Source organism: Urocampus carinirostris, chromosome 1 (assembly GCF_059441175.1).
Source record: "Urocampus carinirostris isolate Australia breed hairy pipefish chromosome 1, RoL_Ucar_1.0, whole genome shotgun sequence".
NCBI lineage: Eukaryota > Metazoa > Chordata > Actinopteri > Syngnathiformes > Syngnathidae > Urocampus > Urocampus carinirostris.
The window spans coordinates 69,648,327-69,675,342 of NC_142349.1; the positions used below are offsets into that span (position 1 = coordinate 69,648,327).

General features: G+C 41.1%; 1 protein-coding gene, 1 non-coding gene and 1 pseudogene across 2 annotated transcripts in view; 2 read left to right on the forward strand and 1 right to left on the reverse strand.

Annotated features, from left to right (window-relative positions):
• brinp2 (BMP/retinoic acid inducible neural specific 2) overlaps positions 1-27,016 on the reverse strand; it is a 288,092-nt gene that overhangs the window by 194,636 nt on the left and 66,440 nt on the right. The window lies entirely within an intron of this gene.
• On the forward strand, positions 3,453-3,651 carry LOC148376692 (U2 spliceosomal RNA). The gene has a single exon (XR_015848741.1). It is a non-coding gene; the product is annotated as a U2 spliceosomal RNA (small nuclear RNA).
• On the forward strand, positions 3,852-3,979 carry LOC148376693 (U2 spliceosomal RNA; annotated as a pseudogene).

The window sequence follows — 27,016 nt, forward strand, 5'->3', positions numbered from 1 at the left end:
ATGTTGTGTATACACAGAATTATGGGTACAGTAATGGAAATTTAAGCATCTGATCTCTTAAAGTACCAGTGCGTAATATTTGAACGCTAAATGACACTGTTATCTAATGTGAATGAAAACCAGTGCCACATATGCGATCCCAATGCCACATAAAAAGTGTATTTATTGAGGTTTTTGAGTTTTCCCTTGCCCTCATGTAGGTTTTAGATTAGGGGATAGTGTCATAATAGTCGGTAGTTTGCAATAATCTGTGGTCTGTGCAGACCTTTGAGACTCCTTGAGATAAACATAAATAAACATGAATTAACTTGACTTGGGGCAGCACGGTGGGGCAGTGGTTAGCGCTTGTGCGGAACAGTTCTAAGGTCTTTGGAACCTCCTGTGTTACCGGACTTACTGTGTGGAGTTTGTATGTTCTCCCTGTACTTGCGTGGGTTTCCTCCGGGCACTCCGGTTTCCTCCCACATTCCAAAAACATGCATTTCAGGTGGATTGGCCGGTCCAAATTGCCCCTAGATGTGAATGAGCAAGCGAGTTGTCTGTCCCTGTGTGCCCTGTGATTGGCTGGCAACCAGTTCAGGGGGTCCCCTGCCCACTGCCCGGAGATGGCTGGGATGGGCTCCAGCACCCCCGCGACCCTACTGAGGATAAGCGGTGCAGCTGATGAGATGAGATGAGATGAGAAAACGAGCGCTATTGGGTCCTGTGTCCTTTTCTGGTCTGTGAAAAGATCTCAAGTCTAGAGGCTTTGGCCGATCGGCGTGAATCTTGGCTGCCCCTGGCCCCCACGGCAATGTTCTTCAGACCGGGCAGATGGCAGCCAATGAATGTCTGGGCTCTGTTGATGACACTGCTTTTTCTGCCTGCTGCTGTGCTCCCAACATACCTCATCGTCAATTTTTGGGGCAAATGCATAATAAATTCACTAAGATAGAGCCTACTTGGTTTATTTTAATTGTTTTTACTTAAAAGAGGGTTGCTGTGCACAGACAACAAAATAACGGAATGGAACACCAGACAATTTAATCAATCTGCCCAAAATCCAGAGAGAGAGAAAAAAAAACAGGTGAAGGTATTATTTATGTTTTGCAACGAGCATCTGAACAACAACCGGCTTGTGCATTGTTGGTCAGTGTGTGTGCATGGGATGTGTATCATCCTGCACAATGCGGCATTGTCTTCAAACGGATCCTTTATTTATGTTCCTCCTCAAAATGAGGCTTTCATTTTCTGGATACGGTAAATGAGCAGAGAGATGTACAATCTTCACCCAGAAATGAAGAAAAGACAGATGGAAGAAAAATGCTTTACTCATCCCTGGGGACTGGCCTGCAATATTAGACTGAAACTACCTTCCTGCGCTGCACTATTGGCAGATTTATGTTTTCTTAAAAATAACGCAGTAGTACACATTATTCTTTTATGTTTCTACAGCCATCAGAATTGTTTTTTTGAGGACTGATAAAAGGAATAGGCTCAAAGTATCGAAAACATCGATGTAATCAATACTAAGAGTACTTGATTAGATGACTGCTATTGTCCTGGGTTCGAAACTTCACCGCTTCACCAATTTTCTCAAAGCGCTTCTACTATATGTACTTTCACCAAGCACCCTCGGGCATTCTCTGTGTTACTGAGAGGCACACTTTTACCTCTCCCTAACTGGCCTGCTGCTGCATCTTGCCTGTCAGGCAGAAGAGAGGGCCAAATCTACGTGTGCTCCCATAAGTTAAATATTGCCAAAGTATTTTTTTTTAACACATTTAAAAAGTGCACCCTACAGAGAGAAATGAGCTGCCACCAAAAATATAAACATGTTACTGTTCCTAAAGAAAAAAAAATGTAAATCAGTTGTCTGTCAGGACCAGAAGAGAGACAGGGCCCACTAGTGTTGCGTTTCTCACAAGTTTTATTGGAAGAAAGAGAAAGGGTTGGACCCACGATCCGGTGATTGCTGGACATGGAGAGCAGGTCGCTCAGAACGTGGAAGAGGATCTTCTGTGGCGAGCGATGACAGTGTCGGGAACGGAAACAGGTCAGTAGCTGGGACAGGAGAGCAATAAAAGTGGTCGGGGTCGGAAGGGAGTCGTAAGCCAGGAGAGGAGAGTAGACGCGGTCGGGGACAAAAAGAGGTCGAAAGCAGGGACGGGAGAGTAGACGTGGTCAGGATAAAAAACGGGTCGAAGCCGGGGGACAGACAGGAGCAAAAAAACAGGTGGGAATCAGGGTCGAAAAAGGCTTACCTAGTGTTAACTGAGGTTTACAGACGGACTGACAACAGGGGACAGATAGGAGTGGGTTTAAATAGGGACGGAGAGCCAATCAGAGTCCGAGGCAGTTGGCGTCAAAAGAAGGGGGCACAGGTGATGTATAACGGTAACCATGACATTGTCACCGAGGCAACAGAGCCAAAAGAGCTTGTTCATTACATTGCTTAAGACATACATACTGCTAAAGTTTGAATTGTAGTCAAATTTTACAACGACATGACACTATATTGTCAAATGCGAATGAACACCACTTTCAAGAGCACAGCGTAGCAGCAATATGTCAGACAAACATGGCGGCCACATCTAGGTAGGGATTTCACTGTTTAAAACATTTACACATTCCAATACCTATGATAGTAATCTTTGACCACTAGATACCATTGTATTGTCTAATGCGGCTGAAAACTAATGCCAAGAGCACGGTGTAGTAGCAAGATGTCAGAAAAAAAGAAGGCAACTTCTAGGTAGAGATTCCACTATATTAAAGGAATACGAATTTCACTAACTATGATCTTCTTTTTTTTTTTTAATGAAAAATAACATTGGTATGATAGATCATGTATTTTTGCCTAGTGTTCAAAGCAATTTTGTTCTTATTTTACTACCGTAAATTCCGGACTATAAGCCGCTACTTTTTTCCCCTAACCTTCAACCCTGCGGCTTATTCAGTGATGCGGCCAATTTATGTCATTTTTCTAACGGCCACCAGCGGCGCTCGAGTGTTGCTACCATGAACTGCCCTGTCAAAGCTATATTATTATTAACAAAGCTTTGAAAACTCTCTCGGTGTACCGTCTTTCTTTGTAAATATGTGTAACCCATGTATAATATGTATATGCAACTGTATATTTTTGTAATGTATTTATTTGTATTTATTTTAGACACTTATTCTGATATGTTTTGCACGTGTGAACAAAAAATGAGGGGCGGAACAAACGCGGGGTGCCGAGTTTAAGTGGGGACCGCTAAAGGTGAGGGACAGACAAGGAAAGAAGAAGGGGTAAAAAGTTGGTTAGAGAAAAAGGAGTTGCGTCAGTAAATGTGTTCATCTGATATATTTTTGCCACCCTTACCTTAGGAAGTATACACTTTTTTCCTTGGATTACTTTCAACGGGACCTGGACTCTGCAGGTCTGCATCAAACCTTAAGTACCGGTATCATTTTCTGTTCATTTTGTCGATTGTGATTTTTGGACTGTGGTCTTTGATGAAGGACATAGGTCAGTGGCTCTCCGGTGTAGCAGTCTAGTGATCTCACAGCGGATCTGGACTTGGCCTTTTAGCTTTGATTTTTGCATTCCGGAGATGGAATAAGAGCTTGCTCTGTCCACTCCACGCATCGGCCCGGTATTGCAATACCTCCGGGAACGGTGCATTCGCAATGATCGCAACAAGGCTTTAGGGCTAGGACCTTAGCTTGGCCTTTTGGCTGAGAGTAAGTGTCCCGGCTCCTAGGCTTTGTAGCGTATTATGAACTGACCGATAACGGATAATGAATAATGAATAACGAAGATAGATAAATAACCCTTAAAAACCCCACATAGGTCCTTAGCTTGGCCTGTAGCAAGGCTTTGATGCTAGGTCCTTAGCTTGGCCTTTTAGCTTGGCCTTCTTTGATTTTTGCAATTCGGAGATGGAATAAGAGCTTGCTCTGTCCACTCCACGCATCGGCCCGGTATTGCAGTACCTCCGGGAACGGTGTATTCGCAATGATCGCAGCAAGGCTTTAGGGCTAGGACCTTAGCTTGGCCTTTTGGCTGAGAGTAAGTGTCCCGGCTCCTAGGCTTTGTAGCGTATTATGAACTGACCGATAACGGATAATGGATAATGAATAACGAAGACAGAACAATAACCCTTAAAAACCCCAAAACCCCCATATAGATTCAATCGCGGGACTTGAAGTCGGGTTTGGGTTAAGTTTGTGTTTGTGTTACATGATTAAATGTGAGCGCATGCGGTTTATATAGAGGTGTGGCTTATGTATGTACAAAATCGGTTTACCTCTTAAAATGTGGTGGGTGCGGCTTATATCCAGGTGCGCTCTATAGTCCAGAATTTACGGTAATTGAAATTTTATGATCACACTGCCCCTTTAATAAATATGACATTTTAGTGCTTAAAATATTTTTGCTGTGTTTATCAAGAATGTAAACTAACTTCAAAAGGAGGGTTCAATTATTCAATGATCATGTGTTGGATTGGATGAATATTAAGATTCCGTGTATCGTCCACCCCTTCAAAATAAGACCCAGTGTGACCCACCTTGTTTTTAAAAGCCAAATCTTAAATTCATTTTCCAGGTTAAAAACAGAATCCTGCTCCCGATCTCGTTTCTCTTATGTGAATTCGATCCGATACACAAATAGAAGCCCTCTTGCTTCACGTCTCTGCAGGTGCTTGGTTTTCAGCAACCGCCATAACGCAGTGCCGCTCAGTTCAAGACCCCGAAGGTAAATATCAAAGATGTTTGATTTTCTCCATGCCTCTCAGGAATGTCATGCTGCGGTTGTGATTGAATCTGAACTGTAAATGTCTCCCAAATGTTAGTACCACGGTTTGATATCCTTGTTGACCTTCTTTCGTCTTTGTGTCACTTCAACCACCACCGGGCATTGCTATGTGGTGTACCTTTCTGGACGAATTTCAAAATATTACAAAATGATCTATAAGTTGAAATATGTCCACTTGATGTTGCCAAAGCCAGTTGCCTCTCACAAAGATGCTCTAGTGGTCTCTCTCTCTCTCTCTCTCTCTCTCTCTCTCTCTCTCTCTCTCTCTCTCTCTCTCTCTCTCTTTCTCCCTTTTTCTCTCACTCTCTATCTCTTAAATCGTTGTGCTGTGTAATCATTAGATAGATAGATAGATAGATAGATAGATAGATAGATAGATAGATAGAGAGAGAAAGACTGACAGATAGAGAGGAAGAGAGAGAAAGACTGACAGATAGATAGATAGATAGATAGATAGATAGATAGATAGATAGATAGATACTTTATTCATCCCCGTAGGGAAATTCACACTTCCAGCAGTCTACCCCCTTGTTTATTAACAGATTAACATGATGCCCTCGGGGTGCTTGTAGCGGAGTAGATGACGTCACGCCAGTCCAAAAGTTCGACATCCCTGCGGCAGATGGAAAACTTTTCTTTGTGAAAATCCAGGGATATACCACCTCGTGTTAGCAAGTCCGCCTCCTCTCCGATTCCCCCCGGCTTTCGTGTCTCTGTTTAGCGGCGATGAAGCCGGATTAGCTCCGGGTAGCTCCGGGTGGCTACACGTTAGCGTCCGGAATGCTAAACGTGAGCCACGTTTCCGAAACACAGCAACTGCATTTACCATGATTACGGATGGTACCGAAGACTTATAACGCCGCTAGCCGCTAGCTCCGGCTCTTCTTCCACGATAGGCCCCTTCATCACGCCGGCACGAGAATTCGTCAGGGCAAGGAGTTGAAATTCCTTGAATACACGCATTTTTTGTGCGCTAAAACCCATGTCCCATAGGATAGAAGTAATTCATAGTGTAGTTGTCAAAACGGGAAGAAAAAACACCGAAGATAGGAGCAGACAATAAAACAATAGGGCAGCTGCTGGAAAAGGCAGCCGCTCGTGGCAGCGCCGCTTTAATGATTATTAATAAGTAAAAGACATTAAAATGTTACTCTTTTATTGAATAACTACATTGTTAAAATTTGCAGTTTGAAAGATAAATAGAATTATGTCTTTACAACTATTTCCGACTAAAGGCCATAAGAGTCAAACCAAAAAGGCAGGAATGTATCAAAAATTCAAATACTGCATAGCAATAGAAATGACTAGAAAACAATGGAGACAATTGACAAATAACATGTAACACAAACACAAACACAAAATTAACCCAAACCCAACTTCAAGTCCCGCGATTGAAAATAAATGTCCTTCATTAAAGTCCACAGTCGAAAAATCACAGCCGGCAAAATGAATGGAAAATGATACCGGTACTTAAGGTTTGATGAAGACCTGCAAAGTCCAGGTCCCGTTGACAGTAATCTAAGGAAAAAAGTGTATACTTCCAAAGGTAAGGGTGGGAAAAATATATCAGATGAACACATTTACTCACGCAACTCCTTTTTCTTACCCCCTCTTCTTTCCTTGTCTGTCCCTCACCTTTAGCGGTCCTCACTTAAACTCGGCACCCCGCGTTTGTTCCGCCCCTCATTTTTCGTTTATCCGTGCAAAACATATCAGAATAAGTGTCTAAAATAAATACAAAAAAAGACATTACAAAAATATACAGTTGCAAATACATACGGTATTATACACGGGTTACACATATTTACAAAGAAAGACGGTACACGGAGAGAGTTTCCAAAGCTTCAATAATAATAATATAGCTTTGACAGGGCAGTTAATGGTAGCAACACTCGAGCGCCACTGGCGGCCGTTAGAAAAATTACATAAATTGGCCGCATTACTGAATAAGCCGCAGGGTTGAAAGTTAGGGAAAAAAGTAGCGGCTTATAGGCCGAAATGTACGGTAATTGTTCAATAATCATGATATTACTAAGGAAAATGTCTTGGCATCGGAACCAGTATCAATTGATACTACCATGTATTCGCTTGGATCGCCTGTATACTAAAATCCCTAATATCACTCCCCCTTAGTTCCAAGTACCTCTATGTTGCAAGAATTTTCCTTAATCTAGCAGTTTAAAGTGGAAACACAGCCTTATTGTGCTTCATCCTTATTTTGAGCAACAGCGGGTAACCACACCCTGCAGTTTTCAGAGGCTTCCAAGCTTTGATGAATCACGCTGTGTCTGCTAAATTAATCTAGTTGCCTATACTCCTAACAGGTCCTACAAAATGAACGGCACAGCATTTTGTCTGTTTGGCAGAGGGAATCCTTGGTCAGCTTTTGCATGTTTTAGTGAGCAGTTTTGCTGTTTTATTTTCTGCTTCCTTCAGTAAAAATCGGAAAAACAAATGTGAAGTCCACTAATGAGTGCATAGGGTGTAAACTGTACCTGTTACAGAATCATAGTTCCATATCAGCATTAATTCTCTTAATAGGCCCCATTGAAAAATCTGTTCTTAGCAGAATTACGACGTCACTTTACAAGCACCTTTAAACTCACTGCTTTCTGTTTCTTAGGAGCTTATTGGATCAATTTGCATTATTTGTTTTCAAGACTGGTGAAAATCAAATAACTGATCCATGCGAGGCACCTGAGTCGGCTCCTTTGGCACCAACTGCCTCAGACCCTGATTGGCTGCTCATCTCCCCCGTTTTCCTGTCACCCATTGTCAGTCCGTCTGCAAACCTCAGCCCCACGCTAGGCAAGCCCTTTTTGACCCTGACTCTATCCTGTCCTGATTCCCGTTTGATTCCCGGCGCCGACCCCTTTTACGAACTCGATAACGTTTCTGCTCCACCGTCCCGGCCATCAACCTGTTCTTTTCCCGCTCTCGACACTGCCTTTGCTCGCCACGGAAGTGCCACTTCCGCGTTCCAAGCGATTTGCTACCCGTGACCAAGGATCACCGGATCGTGGGTGCAAGCCCTTTCCTCCTTCTAAATAAAGCCAAGTAAAACGAACGCAAGTGTGTCCTGTCTCCATTTCTGGTCTCTGACAAAGTGATTTAATCGCGGTGATGAAAGAATGATTTAATTCAAAAACAAAATCAGCCAAATAACATGCTTGTTTGCTATTTGAACCGGCTAATTAATATGACATGTATGTCTTTGGAATGTGGGAGGAAACCGGGGTTCCCGGCGGAAACTCACGCAATCATGGGGAGAACATGCAAACTCCACACAGGAAAGCTTGCAGCTGGAGTTTATCCCATGAGTGTGCCGCAGACGTGCTAGCCACTCACCCGCTGCGGGCTACATGATTGGTTCCCTGTCCTTTTTTAAGCCCCGTCCTGTCACCCTCTGGTTGTCAGTCCGTCAGCGAAACTCTGTTATTACAAGGCAAATAAATCTTCAAAATTACAAAAAAACAGATAAGCTGTAAAAAGTATGAACAGCAACAAAGATGTGACAAAGATGTGTAAAAGTGCACAATAATGGTCAAAATAAGAAACTGGCATCCAATTAAAAACTCCTTAGCAGGTGCTCAATATAAGAAACAGAATAAACGTGCTTCGTTGCTGCATCCTGTGTGTTTACTAGTCGTGTTTGTCAGTTGCTTGCCAGACCTACTGTATATATGGATGGATACAATTGTCCAGGGTACTTTGCAGCATAAAGATATCCCGGATAATATCCTCAATGAAATAGGTTAATTGTCATGAACCGGAACAGGTTGATCCAGATGCGTAACGTTTCTCACACAAGCTTTTTGGAATGCTCTCCCCCCTGAGATTCGATCTGCAACCTCAGTGGAAATGTTTGAATCTAAGCTTAAAACACACTTCTACTCTATAGTATATGAATAACCTATACCTTATGTTGAAAATATGTGTATCATTTGCCCTCGTGTAGGTTAATAGTCTGTAATAATAGTTTGCAATAGTCTTTGGTCTGTGCGGACCTTTGAGACTCTTTGTGATTAAGGGCTATACAAACAAACAGGACTTGACTTGAATGGGGCAGCCATGCACATCAACACAAACGCCAGTAATTCGGCAATGGCTGGCCGGAAGACAGAAGTCGGACGTGGAACAACAGGAAGCCAGAGACCAACGAGATCGATACCAGTTACATGAGCCGATACCGGACAGATGGTGATCAGACAGAACGAGATAGACGGGAACGATACCAGACACTGGAGACCGATATCAAAACAGGACGAGATAGACGGGATCGATACCGGAAAGGATACACAAACAGGATACCGGACAAAGTCAAAACACATGTCTTGAGGGTGCAGAGGTTCGTTGGCAGACCGACAAAGGTTGAGTGAGAGCAGTGAGCTTACATAGGAGGGAAGCCAGTCAGTCAACGAATCGCATTTGGCGCCAAACGGCGGGGCCAATTGGCACCATGGGCAACCGACATTAATTGAGTTACAATATAATATATAAATGTATTTCCGTGAGGAAATGTACTTCATAAAAGTGGTCATAGAAAGGATACACTGCGGAAATCGATGGAATACGGTATTGTTGTTGTGTAATGCATAGAGTCCAAGAGTGGTCTGTTTAAAATGACTCGGAACACCTGTTCAGAAACAATTCAAAGATATGACAAACTTCTTTGTTCAGTTTTGCACATCTGGTTAGCTGCTCCTCTTGCACTCTTTGCACTACTGTATAATACTATACATAGCTATAAATTATTTAGCATATTATCAGTACTTCAATCTGAATCTGAGTTTAGCACCATTCCGATGAAATTTGAAAGGGACCACATCTCATTTTATTGTTATTTAGTAAGTTTTAATGCCCATAGTAATAGGTCCTAAATAAGTAAGGAACAAGGGGGAAGAAAAAGCGGAAAACAGTAACAATGAAGAAAACCCCCAAACAATTTTGCACGGTTTTGTACCCTGATTTAGTGTGGTGACAGCCATGGGAGGAGTTGTCTGAGCCTGTTTGTAAAACAAAACTTGTGTAAACTGGTGTAATATAACAATTTTTTGTCAAAATCTGCCTAAACTGTGCCACGTGTTTATTATTGTTAGTTATTGAATGCCTATTTTTCCCTAAAAGCCGAGGGATAAACACTGAAAACACCAACACCCCATACCCTAGTCGGAAGTCACGTCAAGGAAATCCAATCATCGCCTTCACTACCCCGTGTTCCCTCATTTGGGAGGCTTAAAGAAAGACATTTTCGTCGCACTCACATAATCCAAACATTGAAAATTCTCTCGGGCTGTTTAGAATTGCTAAAGCTATTTTGTGAATCTTTTTTTCGCAGAGCGGAATGATGGTGAAGTGGCTGGGCTCATGTGATTTCATTTCTCTCTAATGGCGTTGTGATGGGATAGAGTCAGTGGGAATGATATGAGAAAATAGATTGTGCTGAGGTCTATGATGGCTTTTAAGATACAAATTGATGTGGAGTAGAAATATCACGGCAAAAACAAAATCTGAAATAATAACAATAATAAACCAGTAACTGCAACTGCAGTATACAGTACTACATTGTTCCATGACTATCGTCAGGGTTGGGTAGGGTTACTTTAACTGCATTACTTTCAATTACTTTTGGATGACTTCAAAACCAAATATGCTAATAAAAGACAAAAGAAACTAAATATGAATAAAATTAGGACTCACAACACGTGGTAAGCTTTCTCTCCTGGCTTTGATCTCTTTGATCTCTGGCAAAACTAACATAAAATGCGACCAGGGTTGGGTAGGGTTACTTTAACTGCATTACTTTCAATTACTTTTGGATTACTCCAAAACCAAATATGCTAATAAAAGACAAAATAAACTAAAAATGAATAAAATGATGACTCACAACACGTGGTAAGCTTTCTCTCCTGGCTTTGATCTCTTTGATCTCTGGCAAAACTAACATAGAAAGCAACCAGGGTTGGGTAGGGTTACTTTAACTGGATTCTTTTCAATTACTTTTGGATTACTCCAATACCAAATATGCTAATAAAAGACAAAATAAACTAAATATGAATGGAATTAGGACTCACAACACATGTTAAGCTTTCTCTCCTGGCTTTGATCTCTTTGATCTCCGGCAAAACTAACATAAAATGCGACCAGGGTTGGGTAGGGTTACTTTAACTGGATTACTTTCAATTACTTTTGGATTACTCCAATACCAAATATGCTAATAAAATACAAAATAAACTAAATATGAATACAATTCGGACTCACAACACGTGGTAAGCTTTCTCTCCTGGCTTTGATCTCTTTGATCTCCGCCAAAACTAACATAAAATGCGACCAAGGTTGGGTAGGGTTACTTTAACTGGATTACTTTCAATTAATTTTGGATTACTCCAATACCAAATATGCTAATAAAAGACAAAATAAACTAAATAGGAATACAATTAGGACTCACAACACGTGGTAAGCTTTCTCTCCTGGCTTTGATCTCTGGCAAAACTAACATAAAATGCGACAGAAACAAAATTAAAATAAATCCAAACAGCTTACCAACATCATTTTTGCCGTTCCATGTGTTTCGTTACTCCCCAAGCCTGCACAAAATTTTGTAATTTTATTCATATTTAGTTTCTTTTGTCTTTTATTAGCATATTTGGTCTTGGAGAAATCCAAAAGTAATTGAAAGTAATCAAGTTAAAGTAACCTTCCCCAACCCTGGCAGTGACTCCACTTCTTGAGAGTCCCTAGCATGAATAATCTGAAGAGGAAATTCTACACTGCTACTATAAATAGCACCCAAACACACATATGTCCAAAGTCCAAACCAGGGGCCAACTACGGCCCAAGATCAAATTTTAATTGTTGACCGCAGTATAAAAATATATTTATTCAAACAACAATCAACATTTCATCGTATGATGACAGTAGCCTTTTGGCTTTCTGTGAGAATTTTGGCCCACTTCATTACTGACATGGCGACTGAAAATAAAAAAGGAAAGTTGACTGTGAGGGACTCTACCTCCAGGGAAAGTGTACATTGCAGTATTTTTTCACCAAAAATCCAAAATAACTGTGTCTGCCTAATTTTCCAAGAGACTGTTTCAAAATAATATAATATCAAGAGGCACTGCCGGACGAAACATGCTGACCACAAAAAGCTAACTGGAACTGTGAAAAAGGTGAAGCAACTGAAAGCTGCTTTAATGGCACAGCGAAGCTTTTCATGAGACCCCTGAGTCAAATAAACAAGCTACAAAGGCGAGTTACAAAGAGCGCTACAAAGGCAAGCTACAAAGTAGAGCCGTAAAGTCGAGCTACGAGGTCTCGACGCTGAGATCGCCAAACACTGCAAACCTTTCACTTACAGTGAATTTATCAGTTTTATCAGAATAGTTGGCCCTCACAAATTTTCAGCTTACCAAATCTGGCCCGATTTCTGAGAAGTTTGGTCACCCCTGCCCTAATGTACTGCATCGCGGACAGAAAACCCCTAGAGAGGATTATAAACACATCCCAAAAGATCACTGGCTGCCCCCTGCCCAACCTGGAGGAAATTGCCAGCTTTTGCTACCTCAGCAGAGCTAACATCCTGAATGATTCCTTACCATCTTTTCGAATTGCTACCATCAGGTCGACGGTTCAGATTCCACAAGGCCTGATTGAACAGACGGAGGGATAGCGTCTTCCCACACTTCCAACACACTAAACCAGGGTTGTCAAACACATTTTAACTCGGGGGTCACACGATAGAACAAACATTCTTTTGGGGGCCGGACTGGTAGATTAAAGAGAAACAAAAAGAGATAAAGAAATAAGAGAAAGAGGGAGGGAAAAGGAGAGAGGGCGGGACAGAGAAAGAAAAAGAGAGGGAGAGAGCGTGATAAAAAGTTGTGAGAGATGGGGAAAAGAAAGGGATAGGAAGAAAGAACTCCAAAGAAAAATAGAAAGACAAAAGGAGAGAAAAGAGAAAAGAAAGCGCGAAGGGTATGAAGATAGAATGAGGAAAGAGAGAAAAGGAAAAAAGGGAAGTTAGAGCAAAATAGGTTAAAGGACACAGAGACAGAGTGGGAGAAAAGGGGTGGAAAAGAAAGAGAGAGAGGGAGAGAGAGAGAAAGAGAAATAAATACAAGTACAGTGACTTTGTGAGAGGTACCTAGCTTTGGCAACATCAAGTTGACATATTCCAACCTGCAGCTTATTTTTCTCTTGCGCTTCTCTGAGTGTAGTCTCGTGGGCCGAATTCAATCATTTGAGGGCCTGATCCGGCCCGCGGGCCGCCTGTTTGACACCTGTGCACTAAACCATAGTTTTAGACGACAGTTTTAAGGGCAATAGTATGGTTCTATGTCCAATATCCCGATTTTAAGTGCAATACATTGGTTTAAAGTACAATATCCCGGTTGTGTATATTTTTTATTTTAGAGGTAAATATTATATATCAGAGGTGATGACTCTGTATCTTTTATTTATTTATTATACTTTATATTGTATAGTTTGCGAAGTGCAGTTCCTGACCACTCCAAGCAGCCGGATCCAATATCCTACCGGCCACTCTACACTTTATTTTCAGTAAATTAAAGAAAAATATGATTTGCAGCCCCTTACTGATAAGGATACGTGTACAAATTTAAAAGCAGAAAAAAATTGAAATGAAAATGAAATGAAATGATATGCATTTATACAACGCTTTTCAAGTCAATGACTTCCCAAAGCGCTTTACAATGTGCTCCACATTTCCCAATAGCGGCCTTGCGCTAACCTGCTTATACCATGTAAATTATACTTATAGCCTTATCCCCCTTGTTTTATAACCTTATCTTATCTGTTCCCTTATCTTCTTGGCTCATACCTCACTGTGAATGTGTAAAACTGGAGTGTCATGCCCAATTTCGTTGTCACAATTTGTTAACCCATTTTGTAACAATGACAATAAAGGTATATTCTATTCCATTCTATTCTATCTCATTGGGGGAATGTTAGGGGTTCAGTGTCTTACCCAGGGACACTTCCACACGTAACACGGACAAGCCGGGATTCGAACTGGGATCCCTTGATCCCAAGACGAGCGCTCTACCTCCTGAGCTACTGCCGCCCCAAATTCTATTTGATTATCTCTAGTCTTGAAAACCATTCAATTGGATTCCTCAAATCAAGGCCCAAAAAACAGAAACAAGTTTTATGATTGTTTATTAGTCAAAAGGCACATGTTAAATGGCACAATTATTCCCCGAAGTATGTATTTATCAGTATAATGTATTAAAATTAACAAAAAAATGATGCACAGCGAATCTGTGATGGAATATTCTATCGCAACATGTTCATTAAACACAAAAAGTGTGTAGTTGTCTTTGTTTTGAATCAATCATTATGATCATAAATGTGCCCGGCCCATTTGTATCAAACATCAACAACCTTATTTCCAGAATAAATTGTGTAAATTGCTTATTTCCTTCAACTGTCACGCACGACTGAAAAGACCATCTGCTCATTATGCAGCCGCGATCGTTGCGATTTAGAAGTTCACAAAGTAGCTTCATTTTTTGTGTCGAATCAAAACGCCGACTGCCAAGAGTCTGACATTGCTATCAGGTGCCAAAAAAGGAGGGAAAAAAAGTCCCGATTCTCAGGCATCAAAAACAAAAACGATTGAGGAGACATCAGGAAAACTACTGTAAATTCATGACTATAAGCCGCTATTTTTTTCCCAAACGTTCAACCCTGCGGCTTATTCAGTAATGCGGCCAATTTATGTAATTTTTCTAACAGCCGCCAGCGGCGCTCGAGTACAAAAGGTAAGATTTAGACCGCTGGAAAATATGCACCGAGGAAGACTGCAACTTCTTAGCTTATTGACAATTTAAATTAGCGTAGACTAGACCTAAGATTTATGGCCCGAGCCCGAGCCCGAACCCGAACCCGAGGCAATTTCGGGCCGGGTCGGGCCTGAAATGTCAGTCATACGGTCGGGTCGGGTCGGGTTCGGTCCTGCTTTTTTTTTTTTTTTTTTTTTTTTTTTTTTAATTAATTAATAATTATAAATATATGTTCATTAAAAATATATACTTAAACTATGTATGGATACTAGACCAAGGAATATAGTAAATCAAATAAATATTATTTGTGTACAATTAGTTGTGATTGCGGAAATCATAGCGTACAGTGACGTTGGTGACTTTTCCATCCGCATTAACAAACGCATTTTGTAAAATACGATCGCGCTTTATTGTTTAAATAAACGCGTTATATAGACTAGAATCTCCCAATTATTATAATTAGCTCGCTTTATTTTGTTTTAAAGCGTATTATATAGAATACGATCGCTTTTGTCGGAAGCGTACATTGACGTTGGTGACATTTTCATCCGCGTTAAAAAACGCAATTTGTAGAATACGATCGCGCTTTATTGTTTAAATAAACGCGTTATATAGACTAGGATCTCCCAATTGTTATAATTAGCTCGCTTTATTGTTTTAATAAGCGTTTTATATAGAATACGATCGCTTTTGTCGGAAGCGTACATTGACGTTGGTGACATTTTCATCCGCGTTAAAAAACGCAATTTGCAGAATAAAATCACGCTTTATTGTTTAAATAAACGCGTTATATAGACTAGGATCTCCCAATTATTATAATTAGCTCGCTTTATTGTTTTAATAAGCGTTTTATATAGAATACGATCAGGGGGGGGGGGGGGGGGGGGATTTGCATAGGAGTCGGAAAAGGGCACCACACGTCAACACCCCCTGAATGAAAGTGCTGCGCTAAAATCTTAAGGACGTACTACTACTGCTGCTGTGGATTATGGCCCAATGATCAAGTCGTCAAAATGACGGACGCCCTTAAATGTTTTCGCTACCTCAAAAAAAAAAAAAACGTCAATGACAGATTGTCGCTTAATGTAACATCTGCAGTGCAGACACAGAAATATAAAAGATGTAAATGTTTATACAGTTTTATTTAACTTAGGCCTAGATGTTGTAACAAAAGGCAGAGTTTAATTTGTTATCATAAATCACCCCTCCTTATAAATAAAATATGTAATTTCGGACCCCTCGGGCCGGGCCAGCAAATCCAGTTAATTAGTCGGGCTCGGTCCGGGTCGGGTTTAATACCCCTCGGGCCTGCGTCGGGCTCGGGTGCTTTTTTTTGGCCCAATCTTACCTCTAGCGTAGACATATCCTCACCAAGTAAATTGCAATAAGAAAGGCACATGACACAGCTTTCAAGCTAAACGCAATCGAGCAATCCGATAAAGAAGGAAATAGAGCTATTGCACGTAAGCCTTACTTTATGAGCGTGTTGCTAGCGTGTTTTGGAATAAGGGAGCGTAGGACGACGCCTGTATGAAAAAGTCTCTTTCCCATACCGGGGAAGGCGACTTTTGTGACGTCAATTATAAGGAGGGGGAGGAGGACGGTTTACCGAAATTTCTACAAGTACCGTATATTTATTTTAACAGACCTGTTTACCGTGTTGCGAGCGTGTTGCTAGTAGCGTTTTGCTACCCTTCACAGGCACGGTTTGGGATGAAAGTTATTATATTATTATTAAAGCTTTGAAAACTCTCTCGGTGTACCGTATTTAGTTTCTTTTGTCTTTTATTAGCATATTTGGTATTGGAGTAATTGAAAGTAATCAAGTTAAAGTAACCCTACCCAACCCTGGTAAAGAACCACATCTGGCTCGCAAGCTTTAGGTTTTATACTCCTGGTCTAAACTTTCATTTTATTAAAATCCTTTATGATAATCCTTATCCACATTATCAAATATGGGTACTATAATATAAGAATACAAGAGGAAAAAGCAAATATGAGAAATCCGCTTGAATGGCATCACAAGTACTCAAGATAAGAAGGGAGAATATTAACTTTGACACTCAATTGATTTCAATGTTTAAAAACTAAATCAATCTGTGAGGTTCTAAACATATTTTTGGGTAATCTAGATTCCTCCATTTTGTTTCTTGTAGTTCCCAGCAAACTGCAAATGTCCTTCACCGCTCCCCAACAAAACTTTTCGATCCTTAAAGTCTTTCTCCCAAAGGGGATCCCAATCCCTCTGACTGTCATAGATTTAGAGCTGCTTAGTCTCATCCATAAAACCTCACTCTCAGCTTTCCATTGTACCTGCAGATAGATGTTAAATATGTTAGCACCAATTACCAGAACCATGAAAATCACAAATCCGAATCGCTCTCCCGCATTTGGGACACATTCAAACAAAATAATAACAATAATTACTGGGGATGCACAATAATTATCAAGCTAAATATGATGTTACAGTTTTTGGCGCAATACAAAAAATAGACCTGATGATTTGTCATTCAGAGCCCTCCTATACTATTAAATCAGGCAACACAACTAGAAAGATTTGATTCTCCATTGTCACGGTGGCCATGGTGCCCGATTGGCCCCGCCCGTGTGGCGCCAGCTGCAGCTGGTTGACAGATTGGCTCACTGTCAGTGTTTAAACGCAGTCCCCATTTGTCAGTCCGTTTGCGAATCTCTGTTTTTACACGGCAAGCCCTTTTTCCTCTGTCCCATTTTTTTGCTCCCGTTTGTCTCCCGCTACGATCTGTTTGGGGCGGCAGTAGCTCAGGAGGTAGAGCGCTTGTCTTGGGATCAAGGGATCCCAGTTCGAATCCCGGCTCGTCCGTGTTACATGTCGAAGTGTCCTTGGGTAAGACACTGAACCCCTAATACCCCCAATAAGCAGGTTAGCGCCTTACATGGCTGCAAGGCCGCTATTGGGAAATGTGGAGCACATTGTAAAGCGCTTTGGGAAGTCATTGACTTGAAAAGCGCTATATAAATGCAGATCATTTCATTTCATTTCATTTTGATCTCGACCACGTCTGCTCTCCTGTCCCGAATTGCTACCTGTTTGGATCTCGACCACGTCTGTTCTCCCGTCCCGAATAAAGATCTGTTTTTGATCTAAATCACGTCTACTCTCCTCTCCTGGCTTTCAACTTGTTTTCGATCCCAACCACGTTTTTGCTCTTGTATCCCGGGTGCTGACCTGTTTTTTTCCGCTCCTGACAGCGCCATCGCTCGCCAAGGAAGTCCCACTTCCGCATTCAGAGAGACCTGCTCCCCAGCGATAACTGGATCGTTTGTGCAATCATTTCCCTTCTTCCCAATAAAACTTGTGAGAAACCCAACGCAAGTGGGTCCAGTTTCTGTTCAAATCCATATAATATATAGTGGCCCCTCTACAAACAAGACCTAGATTTTTTTAAAATCTTAAAGTTGAAAACCAATTAATCCATTCCACGCCCCCCAAAAACTAGCCATGTTAACCCTAAAAAGCTTAAAATCCATCTTACTAATCACTAAAACAGCTTTAAATAGTAATTGAAAATGTATTGCATTAATGAAATAAAAAAACAATGCACAAGATTGTGCATGCATTTGAGTGTTATTATTTGGTTGGTTTGGTTGGTTGGTTGCAATTCTTAACCACAAGGGTGGTAGGGTAACCATTTCCTGTAGTGTGTCATTAGCAAGTAAAGTCTGGCAGTGCCCATTCATCCCCAGGGTGTCATGATTTCCCATTGCCCTCACCTGTGCCCGCTCGTTTGGAGCCAGCTGCTGCTCGTTGCCTGATTGGTTCACCTCCTATTTAAACACACGGCTTCCTTTCACTCCTTGTCAGTCCGTCAACAAACCTCCGCACATGTAAGGCAAGCACTATTTGACTCTGGCTCCCGTCCGTCCCGTCGTTTCTGTATCCTGCTCTTCTGCCCCTAGACTCCCGATCGTCTCCGGCTCCCTGATTTTTTCCTTCCTTCGACCACACTCTGATCTCCCGCCTCGGCTACTCCACCTGTGTTAGCCCACCGACCACGCTCTGATCTCCCGTCCCGGCTGCACAACTCGTTCCCGCCCTCCGACCACACTCTGATCCCGTGAGTTCCCTGCTCCTAAGTCACGGTGTATTTTCACATGAAATACCTGTATTTTGTGTTTTTTTATTGTGTTTCTTTACAAATATAGCATTTTTTCACAAATCACATCAATTATCCATGTGAATACTGGTCTGTTAGGTAGGAAAATACTATTTATTGAGCAATTCCTGACTATTTTCTGGGACGAGTTAAAATATTTTTTTCAAGCTCTCTCTCTCTTCGTACCTGCTGCACCAAAGTGAGTCTAAATGCACTTTGGATGTTTTCAAAGGGTTTGCTGTGCTCTATTTCCAGCTCTGACAAACTGCAATGTTAAATAATAATGAGCAGTTGGGTTGGCTGCAGATGCTACGGGCGCGGATACTAAACGTGTGAGATGAGCAATTACACGCAAAGGTCGGCTGTTTTTTAAAGAAAAGCCACCATTCATAGGCAATGTTCCCTCTAAACTGCGCGCGTGCGCAATTGCGCACTGCCCGCACATTCTCGGCGCACATGAATATCGATCCAGCGCAGTTTTTCGAGAACCGGCTTCTTCGGCTCGGCTCACTATAAGGAACCGGCTCTTCCGGGTCCTAAATGGCTCTTTAGGTTATTTTTGCTTCTTTCATCCCTATATGACCAAATATGATGTACATTTATGCACAAAATGACTTAAAGGAAGGGGGAATAGAACAAAAAGAAAAAAATACCAAAATGAAAAAGGAGTGAAGCGCTGAGAAAAAAAGAAACAAAAGGAAGAGAAAAAAGAGGGAAAAAAATTGCACCATGGGCAACCGACATTAATTGAGTTACAATATAATATATAAATGTATTTCCGTGAGGAAATGTACTTCATAAAAGTGGTCATAGAAAGGATACACTGCGGAAATCGATGGAATACGGTATTGTTGTTGTGTAATGCATAGAGTCCAAGAGTGGTCTGTTTAAAATGACTCGGAACACCTGTTCAGAAACAATTCAAAGATATGACAAACTTCTTTGTTCAGTTTTGCACATCTGGTTAGCTGCTCCTCTTGCACTCTTTGCACTACTGTATATTACTATATATAGCTATAAATTATTTAGCATATTATCAGTGCTTCAATACTCTAACTCAGTACAACATTTATTTATATCTGTACTTAGGAGGTAGAGCGCTCGTCTTGGGACCAAGGGATCCCAGTTCGAATCCCGGCTCGTCCGTGTTACATGTCAAAGTGTCCTTTGGTAAGACACTGAACCCCTAATACCCCCATTAAGCAGGTTAGCGCCTTACATGGCTGCAAGGCCGCAATTGGAAAATGTGGAGCACACTGTGAAGCGCTTTGGGAAGTCATTGACTTGAAAAGCGCTATACAAATGCAGATCATTTCATTTCATTTCATTTCAACAAAAAGAAACAAGTAACAGCTAGGAAAAAATAAACACAATGATTTTTTTTTTTTAAAGGAATTTAAAAAAAGGAAAAAAAAAACAGGGAAAAAAAAGAAAAAGTTTGTGTTGCATTGAAATAATTTCCAATTATACCAAGCCAATCGTGTTGCCAACATTGTACTTCCACTAAAAAATGTGATTAAATACAGTTCTGTATTGTGCAACCGACTATATAAGCCCCCCAAAATTTTAGTATTTTGCGACAAAAGATACCAGGAATAAAATAAATGGAAATCTTGTGAAATAATTGTAAAAACAAATGACGTTTGTAGGCCCTGCAACCTTTGGAATCTCTTGGAATTAGTCAATTCATTCAAAAGTGAGAAATACTTTTGCATTGCCGGAAACTCAGCAAAATGTAACGTGATGTCAAGTTTTGGACATGTTTGATAATGAATTATCTGGCCACACTGGGGATTATGGTGGCTCACTGTTGTTTCAAGCGTTACTCACCGACTTTGTGTGAACGCTCAGACCCGTAATGAAAATTACAGGGAACATTGTTCATAGGCAAAACACACAAAATGCAAACGACTAGGAAGACAAATCTCAGGACGTCATTATCGAAATTACAGCCGAGGGGTTTGTTTTGGCCGCGGCTGTCTTAGTTTAGGCAGCGACACCTCCAGGCGCAGCACCCGTGGCTCTGCCGCTATGCCAACTCTAATTATGCATCCCGCAGTCCTACAAAACTGCACACTCCCACTGGAGGATGCAGCCAGCAGCTAACGAAAAACAAACACTTCCCTGTTCTTGATGCTCAGTGAGAAACACGGACGCGGGGAGTGTCTTGGTGAGGAAAGGCCAAAGGTGAGTGGAGATAGAAGCTTGTGTGCGGGGAGGAGTTGGAAAAAAAAGGATCCAGGATTCAAAAAAGGTATAAGAAACAGGGAAAACGTCATTTTCGGTAGAAAGGAAATGAAATGAAATGAAATGAAATGAAATGAAATGATCTGCATTTTATATAGCGCTTTTCAAGTCAATGACTTCCCAAAGCGCTTTACAATGTGCTCCACATTTCCCAATAGCGGCCTTGCAGCCATGTAAGGCGCTAACCTGCTTATTGGGGGCATTAGGGGTTCAGTGTCTTACCCAAGGACACTTCGACATGTAACACGGACGAGCCGGGATTTGAACTGGGATCCCTTCATCCCAAGACGAGCGCTCTACCTCCTGAGCTACTGCCGCCTGAAGCCTTTTCAGTGCAATATGGTGGTGTACAGGGTTGGGTAGGGTTACTTTAACTGGATTACTTTCAATTACTTTTTTCAATTACCAAATATGCTCATAAAAGACAAAATAAACTAAATATGAATAAAATGACTAATTTTGTGCAGGCTTGGGGAGTAACGGAATACATGGAACGGCAAATATGATGTTGGCAAGCTGTTTGGATTTATTTCCATTTTGTTTCTGTCGCATTTTATGTTAGTTTTGCCGGAAATCAAAGAGATCAAAGTCAGGAGAGAAAGCTTACCACGTGTTGTGAGTCATCATTTTATTCATATTTAGTTTATCTCATCTCATCTAATTAGCTGTACTGCTTATCCTTATTAGGGTCGCGGGGGGGCTGGAGCCCTTCCCAGCCATCTCCGGGCAGTGGGCAGGGGACACCCTGAACTGGCTGCCAGCCAATCGCAGGGCACACGGGGACAGACAACTCACTCGCTCAGTCACACCTAGGGACAATTTGGACCGGCCAATTCACCTGAAATGCATGTCTTTGGAATGTGGGAGGAAACCGGAGTCCCCGGAGGAAACCCACGCAAGCACGGGGAGAACATACAAACTCCGCACAGGAAGGTCGGTAGCTGGATTTGTACCCACACAGGAGGTTCCCAAGACCTTAGAACTGTGCCGCACACGCGCTAACCACTGCCCCGCCGTGCTGCTCTTGTTTTGTTCTGTTTTTCGAAAATAATTTTTCATACAAATATGCCGAACACCTATTAAAATGATCAAAAAAGGAATAAGAAACAAGGAAAACATCATTTTCAGTAGAAGCATTTAAAGTGCAGACAATATGGTATTCCTGTCATAAATGGGAATTAAGTGATTCAAAACTTCCATTTGTATCTGTGTTAAATACAATGCAATGTAGGAAAATTAGAACCAAAAACAAAACTTATCCAAATAAAAGTTGCCTCCTGAGACTGTCAAGACCAGAACGGACACAGGACCCACATGCGTTACCTTTCTCTCAGTTTTACTGGAAGAAAGGAAAGGGTTGCACGCAAGATCCGGTGATCACTGGGCGCGGGAAGCAGATCGCTCTGAACGCGAGAGTGGATATTCCGTGGCGAGCGACGGCGGTATCGGGAACGGAAAAATAGGTCATTAGCCAGGACAGGAGAGCAAAAACGTGGTCGGGGTCAGAAGCGAGTCGTAAACCAGGAAAGGGGAGTAGACGTGGTTGGGGACAAAAAGACGTCGAAAGCCGGGGTGGGAGAGTAGACGTGGTCAGGATAAAAAAACAGGTCGAAGCCGGGGGACAGACCAGAGCAAAAACAGGTGGGAGTCACGGTCGAAAAAAAGGCTTGCCTACTGTTAACTTAGGTTCGCAGACGGACTCACAAAAGGGGACGGATAAGAGTTGGTTGAAATAGGGACAGAGAGCCAATCAGAGTCCGAGGCAGTTGGCGCCAAATTAGCGGGCACAGGTGATGCATATTGGTAATCATGACAGTTCTGTTTTGTTTTTACAAAATACACACATTACACATTATATGGCGAACACCTATTAAAATGATCAAAAAAGGTATAGGAAACAAGGAAAAGGTCATTTTCGGTAGAAGCATTTTCAGTGCTGACAATATGGTGGTAAAAGGGTTGGGTAGGGTTACTTTAACTTGATTACTTTCAATTACTTTTGGATTACTCCAATACCAAATATGCTAAATTTTGTGCAGGCTTGGGGAATAACGTAATACATGGAACGGCAAAAATGATGTTGGCAAGCTGTTTGGATTTATTTTCATTTTGTTTCTGTCGCATTTTCTGTTCGTTTTGCCGGAGATCAAAGAGATCAAAGCCAGGGGAGAAAGCTTACCACGTGTTGTGAGTCATCATTTTATTCATATTTAGTTTCTTTTGTCTTTTATTAGCATATTTGGAATTGGAGTCATCCAAAAGTAATTGAAAGTAGTCCAGTTAAAGTAACCCTACCCAACCCTGGTCGCATTTTATGTTAGTTTTGCCAAAGATCAAAGAGATCAAAGCCAGGGGAGAAAGCTTACCACGTGTTGTGAATCATCACTTTATTCATATTTAGTTTCTTTTGTCTTTTATTAGCATATTTGGTATTGGAGTCATCCAAAATTAATTGAAAGTAATCCAGTTAAAGTAACCCTACCCAACCCTGGTCGCATTTTATGTTCGTTTTGCCGGAGATCAAAGAGATCAAAGCCAGGAGAGAAAGCTTACCACGTGTTGTGAGTCATCATTTTATTCATATTTAGTTTCTTTTGTCTTTTATTAGCATATTTGGTATTCGAGTAATCCAAAAGTAATTGAAAGTAATCCAGTTAAAGTAACCCTACCCAACCCTGGTCGCATTTTATGTTAGTTTTGCCGGGGATCAAAGAGATCAAAGCCAGGAGAGAAAGCTTACCACGTGTTGTGAGTCATCATTGTATTCATATTTAGTTTATTTTGTCTTTTATTAGCATATTTGGTATTGGAGTCATCCAAAATTAATTGAAAGTAATCCAGTTAAAGTAACCCTACTCAACCCTGGTGGTGTATTCCCGTCATAAATGGGAATCAAGTGATTCACAACTTTCGTTTGTATCCGCTCTAAATAAAATACAAAATAGAAAAACAAAAACAAAACTTATCCAATTAAAAGTTGCCTCCTGAGCCGTCCACATTTCCGGTTTTTACAGTTTCTCGGAGCAAAGGCTGCTGTTGCTTTTCACTAGATTCGAAAGTTCGGCCGAGATGAATCGCTTCTCTCCATACATGACTCGTCAACGTTTAGTGAAAACCCCACTGGGTGGAATTTTTCAATTAATGTCGCCAATCTCACTCTAACTTATGCATCTGTGGGGAGTGAAGAGTCTTTAAATCATTGCTGTTTTTTTGCCAGTTAGCTTGCAGTCAGTCACACGCCTTGTATTCCTTTTCATCTCATGCTTTAGGCTCATCCTTCTCACATAACTCGCTTTACTCCCTCTTTTTTTCTCTCTCTCTTTCATCGTCTTTTTCTTTCTCTGGAAATTTGTGTCCATGGGCTATTTCTCAATCTTTCAGCGTCCCATTGAAGACGCAAAGTCATTTTGTGGGAGTCCTATTTATCCTCTTGGCTTCATCTCTCTATTTCGATTTTGCTCTGAGAAGTACATTAAGGAGATGGAATAGTCTGCGATGAATACACTTACTATCCTCCCGACTGTTCGGCTAAATTAGAAAATATATATATTGAAAAATGGTGTGTGTTAAAGTTAACGGAGACACCACAATAAACAAAATCTGCCACCAATAATATTTAAAAAATGTGAATGGGCAAAACTGTCAAGAAATAATGCAATATTATTCTTTAAATACATTATTATTACGATTGCAAGAGGTATTAATACTCCAATCTATGTAGTCTAGACTATTGCGTGTGTGTGAGTGTGGGTGGGTGTTCGTATGTGGTTTATAGGCCCCAAAAAGCCTAAAGTAATATCCGTGAACATTTACACAGTGGTGCATTAGACCTCTGGGAGTGTCTTTAGCTAGGTTTAGTGTCAAGGCATACCCAATAAATACCCAAAAATTCGACAAGCATCTGTTTTCAAGTAGAAGCTTCTCTGGAGCTGCATGCGGTCATACTGCTCTTTGGCACTCCCTGGTGGCTCCCTGTTGCTGTTCCAACAAACCAAGGCCCCAACAACCTCTCTCAAGTAGAATGCCTAGCAACGCAAAGCTTGGCGATTCCAAACCCAGCAATGCCAAGCCCAACAACCCCAAGCTTGGCAACGTCGGGCAATTATTATTGTTATGATTGTTGTCATTATCAATACTATTGTTATTTTTAGAATTATTATAAATGTTTGTATAAATGGGATGAAATAAGTTTTAAAATGAGCAAATTGATCTGCCATAGAAGAGCATTTCATTCAAGTAATGTTTATCGTATCTTTCTAGAAAAGCTGAAAATAAAGTAGCACACATTTAAAACAAGATAAAAGTTAAAAAAGACCAATTTAGTCTATTAATGGGGCACAATTTGTCACGGTTGCCATGGCGCCCAGCTGCAGCTCGTTGACAGACCGGCTTTCCGTTTATCTAAGCTCAGTGCTCTCACTCGTCCTTGGTCAGTCCGTCAACGAACCTCCGCCCCGCAAGACGTGGGTTTTGACTCAGTCCTGTTTCCTGTTGGTATTTTCTGTCCGGTACTGTTCCCGTTTACTTTGTCCTGTTTAATATCGGTTTCCAGTTTCATTCCCGTCTAGTTTGTCATGTTTTATTTCGATATCCTGTTTTACGTCTTTTACGTCGGGCGTACAACTTACAAAACGTCTCCGCCCAAGTGGCCGACAACTTTTTTTTTCCATATAAAATCAAACGTTTGCTTTATTCTGATTTTTAAATCTTCATTCGGTTTGGAAATTTAGGAATTTCAGTTAGTTTGGCAATTTGCATACTCGGCAGCCAATCAGAAACCTGCATCGAATAACTTTGTGCTTCCGGACTTTTGCGAGCGTGACAAAGTCGTGCATTTGCATATCATTTTCCAAAGTAGACGCACAAAGAACACAAGAAAAACGGATAAGTGGTTAGGAATCAAACCAAAACCTGAGCCCCAGGAAAATAATTTCAAAAGAAGCTAACAAAATTGATGACGCTACAAAATGTAAACGTACATTAAAAGCATCGTGGAAAGAGGAGTTCACGTGGCTTGTAGCAGACGACGCAATGAATGAAGATGAGTTAATACAGGTACATACTGATGGCAGAGGGAAAACAGTGATGTCATAGACATGCTATGAATGTTAGAGGTACATTTATAATAAATTTAATTTTAAAGTGTTGTTCTGTTATATATCCTTAATACTTTGCAACAATGGGTTTTTTTGCAATTAGTTGTCATATTGTGTTTCAAGTTGGGAAAAATGGTGCAGGCAACATTATGGCTGGGCAGGCAACTTTTCCGAGTTTTCTGCCCTGGTGTCCGGTAACTTTTTGTCACGAGTTTCAGACACTGGTATTATTCCGTTTACTTTTATTGGACACGAACCAAGTGAGATCTGTTAACACCCACATAATAAAATGACTGTGAGTACAACATGTTTTCTTGTAGGAGTCCATGAAAAAAACAAAACGTTCTCAAATATGCCTTTGCCTTTTGCCATAGACCTGTGCTGAGCATGAGAATACAGTCCATCAGCTTAAGGGTAGCCACAAGTAAAATTCTTATTACCGTAAATTCCGGACTATAAGCCGCTACTTTTTCCCCGAACTTTCAACCATGCGGCTTATTCAGTGATGCGACCAATTTATCTAATACTCGGCGCTCGAGTGTTGCTACCATTAACTGCCCTGTCAAAGCTATATTATTATTATTAAAGCTTTGAAAACTCTCTCGGTGTACCCTCTTTCTTTGTAAATATGTGTAACCCATGTATAATATATATTTGCAACTGTATATTTTTGTAATGTATTTATTTGTAATTATTTTAGACACTTATTCTGATATATTTTGCACGGGTGAACAAAAAATGAGGGGCGGAACAAACGCGGGGTGCCGAGTTTAAGTGGGGACCGCTAAAGGTGAGGGACAGACAAGGAAAGAAGAGGGGGTAAAAAGTTGGTTAAAGGAAAAGGAGTTGCGTGAGTAAATGTGTTCATCTGATATATTTCCCCACCCTTACCTTTGGAAATATACACTTTTTTCCTTGGATTGCTTTCTGACTCTGCAGGTCTGCATCAAA